Here is a 4,717-nt window from a genome sequence, read left to right on the forward strand (position 1 = left end):
ACCTCGTGCCCTCATGCGTCGTCCACCTGCTCGCACCGCGGCCGACCCACGATGCTCCTCGGTGACCACCAGCTGCGGAGACGCTCGGTCGCTATCCACTCAGGAGACGGGTCGTCAGGGTCTCCCGTCCTCTCGCCTTCGCGTTGGGGCGGCGGAGGCGGCTGCGGAGGCGAAGCGGGAGAGGCAGGCACGCACCCCGTGTAACTTTCCGAAAGAAAACCATCCGTCACTCCTGCCCGTCACTCCTGCCCGAAGCCGCCGTGCGTTCCTGCAGATGTTTCTGGCCGGTGCCCACGGCTCTCCCAGCGCTGGCTTTCGCTCCGGCGCCCACGTTCCAAACCAAGTCCAGTCAGTCTCCACGAACCGGACCCTCCGCCAGGCTGACGACTCTGCGTCCCTCTTCCCTCCTCCTCGGCCGTCCCGAGGCTCTCGTTTCCATCACGCCGTCCGTCCGTCCGTCCGTCCCCTGTGCACTCCTGGGGCGGTGTGTCTCGCTCTGCCATGTCCCCGAGCCCGCCCGCCTGCGCGAGCCCCGCTCTTGTTCATGATGTCTGAGATTGGCTCCTGAAGTCCTGAGAAGTGATGTGCACGGCACCGGCCCTTCTCCACAGGAGTGCACACGCTCCGGCCCGATGGCTTGTGGGGCCCTTTCTCTCGCGACCACGGCGACTCTGACGGCCTCACCCTCGCAGCCTCCAAGGTGGTACCTCTCGCCGGCGGGGGTCCCTTCCTTCGCTCGGCGATCTTTCCCGTCGAGTCCTGCGCCCAACGCTCTTTCCACGTCCTCACCGTCGGCGGGCTGACCCGGACACGCTGATGCTTCCCACGGGGACGGCGGCCAGGGGCTGTGTCCACCTCCAAAGCGCTTCACAGGGCAGTCCCTCCGGCCGGGTCCTCTCTTCCTCCTGAGACAACTCACCGATGGAATCAATCCAGACAACGGGGCTCCTCGGCCAGGTCTCTGTCGTCCAGCCCAAGCTGGTGCCTGTCTGTCTTCCCTTCAGCTCCGTGACCGGGGCAGCCCGCTCATCAGCCCAACTTCGCACAACACAGCGGAGGCAGCCACGCCTTCGTGCCTTCCATCCTGGTGCTCCCTTCTCTTCCTTCCTCCTCCCTCCTTCCGTGTGGGGTGCACCCCCTGCTTGCACGCCTGTTCCAGCCGCTGTCCTTTCTCCTGCGTCACTCTCTTCCTGGTCCCCCAAACTGCCCGCTGCCACTCAGCCCTTCGACGCTGCCACCGTCGCTCTGACATTTCATTTTTTCTTAAGCAAACTCCTTCCAAACGATCCCATCGTCCTCGGCTGACATCACCTCTCCCAGCTTCAGATCCTCCCCTCCCCTCAGCTTCCCGTGATCCTCTCACGCCTTCGCTTTCTTCTGGAATCATCCTTGACTCGATAGGCGTGCGTCTTTTTATTGCAATAGATCCTGCACCCACATGAACACGGCGCTCCCGATGCAAGACGCAGAAGGTGTCCGGCAGGAAGTGCGAGGTCCCCGTGCCGCTCGCGACCCCTCGCGTCCTTCCTTTCCTTTTCTTTCCCATGGGATCCCTTCACCTTGAACTTTGCCTTGAACCATCCAACCGCTGCCACCGCCGCCCCTCCATCCATCAGCACACACCACGCAGTTTCCGTTGTAACGTTTCCCTTGGGCTCACTCCAGCGTCACCAGGGGCACTTCCTGGGGGTCCCATGGTGTTATCCGAGGCTATGGTTTTGCACTGAACACGATGAAAAACATGGGAGAACCACAGAGATACTTTTTACTGCGACAGACAATTGACACGACAGACAAACGGCTCACACACGGGCACAGTGGGCACCACAGTCAGCATGGGCCGCTATGAACTGTCACGCTTTACATGCATGTTCTATGCTGGTGAAGAATAAAGCTGACTCGCATGTACATGTATGTGACATACCTAACTTTGAAAACAATTTTCTACACGGTTCACCTGCCAGTTTTTTCCAGATTGTTCCAAATCTCCAAAGAATTTTACAATATAGTGACTGGGGAAAAAATCTACATATTAGTAGATCCATGCAGTTCAACCCTGTGTTGTTCAAGAGTCAACTGTAAAGTCACTGGTTTGAAATCTGTCTTCTTTCTAAGATAGACAGTGCTATAATTTTGCCCCTAAATACAGCTTTAGCAGCATCCCATAAATTTTAATATGCTATGTTTTCATCTTGATTCAGTTTAAAATACTGTTGTGTTTTTTTGGAGTTTTTTTTTTTCTGGGAAGAAAGAATAATTTTATTAGATCATTACTACATTTAAAACAGGTTTTTTATTTTTTAAGGAATTTATTGGGGTAACATTGGTTAATAATATTATATAGGTTTCAGGTGTACAGTTTTATAGCACATCATCTGTATACTGTATTGTGCGCTCACCACCCCAAGTCAAGTCTCCTTCCTTCACCACTGGTCTCCCCCTCTACGCTCCTCTACCTCCCCCAACCACTCTTCCCCTCTGGTCATCGCCACACTGTTGCCTGTGCCTATGAGTTTTTTTGTGTGTTTTTTGCTTAATCCCTTCACCATTTTCACCCAGCCTGGAAATTTCTTTTCATATCTTCTTTGACTAATGAATAGGTTGTAGGTGCTAATTTCAGTATTCAAATACTGAAGGATTTTCAAGAGCCATGTCTCCTATTGATTTCTAATGGAAATAAGGAAACACCATGTAATAAATTAATACAAAAATTAGTGCTACTTTGATAGAATCAGGGACAGAAAATGGCCAAGAAAAGAGTTCATCTATCCTTACCGCATTGATCACTAGGTCCCAGGCAACACACAAGCTTCAATAAAACTTCCCAGGAAAGGTAGGGACCACTCCTCTCTTAGACATAGGTATTCCAAGTCTTAGACAGAAATAATGATATATTTCCATCTGTCTCCAATTGTTACCGCGAATAAATCCTTTTAAAAACCCAAAGCAGCACTGACATTTGAACTATTTTGTGTTTCAAAAGAAATATTGCCACTTTTCTTCCCCCAAAAGTAGTTGACCCATGTTATCGTCTTTCAACGTTCTCTGTGAGGTCTGATGATGGCACATCTCTGTCAACATGTGAGGTTGTAAAACCTTATGGTGCCCATTAAATTTATTGGGGTGACACCGGTTAATAAAATTACACAGGTGTCGAGGGTACTAGTCTATGACACAACATCTGAATATTCCGTTGCGTGTTCACCACCCAAAGCCAAATCCTCTTCCGTCACCATGTAGTTGGCCCCCTTTTCCCTGACACCTCTTCCCTCTGGTCACCACCACACTGTTGTCCGTGTCTATGAGGTGTTCGCAGACGGCCAGAGCCCTGATACAGGGCTCATAGTCAAAATACACAGAGAACTCACACCACTCAACACCAAAAAAACAATCCAGTAGAAAAATGGGCACAGGACCTGCACAGACACTCTCCCAAGGAGACCTACAACGGACAACAGAGACATGAAAAGACACTCAACCCCATGAGCTCTTGGGGAAATGCCAATCAAAACCGCAACGAGCCACCGCCTCGCCCCTGTTCAGTTAGGCCATTAGCAACAAGACAAGTGGCTGGGTGCTGGAGAGGCCGTGGAGAAGGGAACTCGCACTCACCGCCGGTGGGAATGGAGATGGGTGCAGCCACTATGGACAACCGTGCAGAGGGTCTTCAAAAAATGAAAAATAGACTTACCACGTGACTCGGCAATCCCTCTTCTGGGTATCGACCCCGAAAACCTGAAAACATTTATTCACAAAGGCATATGCAACCCAATGTTCATTGCAACATTATTCACGGTGGCCGAGACATGGAAACAACTGAAGTGTCCCTCGACAGAGGACTGGATAGAGAAGACGGGGTACATGCACACCATGGAATACGACTCAGCCATAAGCAAGGACAAAACACTTAGCATTTGCAATAACATGGATGGACCTTGAGAGTATCATGCTAAGTGATATACATCAGACAGAAAAAGCAAAGAACCATATCATTTCGCTCATGTGTGGGATATCAAACTGAAAGCAACAAACAAGGGAAAAAAACATGCAAATTTTATCACATAAAATCCCCAGGGTTGTAAAGAGATGAGCACAATTTTGCATACAATTTTCCACACTGGAAAAAGGAGAAACAATTCATCCATGTCAATCTTGAAAGAGTCAAAGAGAAATGGAAATAGAGTGCAGTGTGACCGCAAAAACCAACGAGCCATGAAGGTGCCATTCAGAAATCTGAATAACAGATCACGCGTCTCTGATAACATTTTGGCACATTTGGTTTTCGCTACAATAGTTTTAGGTCCAGTTGCTGAAAACTCTCTCCATTTCTCCATTTTATCATCAAAGCAACAAAAAAAAGAGTGAAGATGGAAGAAGAAATTACAAAGATTCAACAATGTAGGTCAGGTTGGTGAGGGTCTTACTAAAGAAAATGGTGTAAATATCCTCCTCTATAATAAAAGGGTAATATGCAAATTGACCCAAATGGTGGAATGACCTGGAACAACCAGTCGCTATGGTGTGCACTGACCACCAGGGGGCAGCGGGGCTGAGTGACACCCCCCCCCCACCGCCCAAGTACATGAATTTTCATGCACCCGGCCTCTAGTTTTTAAATAAGGCTCTAAAACGGGTGGGGAATATCCAGTCCATGGACTGTAGGAGGCCCATGAAGTCATGTGGCCTGGCCCTGCCAAGGCATTAGGGGTGAGTTAAT

General features: G+C 49.9%; 1 long non-coding RNA gene across 1 annotated transcript; it reads right to left on the reverse strand.

The window, feature by feature from the left end:
* Positions 1 to 282: 282 nt before the first annotated feature.
* On the reverse strand, positions 283 to 3,309 carry LOC106727593. Its single transcript, XR_001363822.1, has 2 exons — positions 3,263 to 3,309; positions 283 to 1,723 (listed from the first exon to the last, which is right to left on the reverse strand). It is a non-coding gene; the product is annotated as an uncharacterized LOC106727593 (long non-coding RNA).
* Between the last annotated feature and the right edge of the window lie 1,408 nt (positions 3,310 to 4,717).

Source organism: Myotis brandtii, unplaced genomic scaffold, assembly GCF_000412655.1.
Source record: "Myotis brandtii unplaced genomic scaffold, ASM41265v1 scaffold4517, whole genome shotgun sequence".
NCBI classification, from domain to species: Eukaryota; Metazoa; Chordata; class Mammalia; order Chiroptera; family Vespertilionidae; genus Myotis; species Myotis brandtii.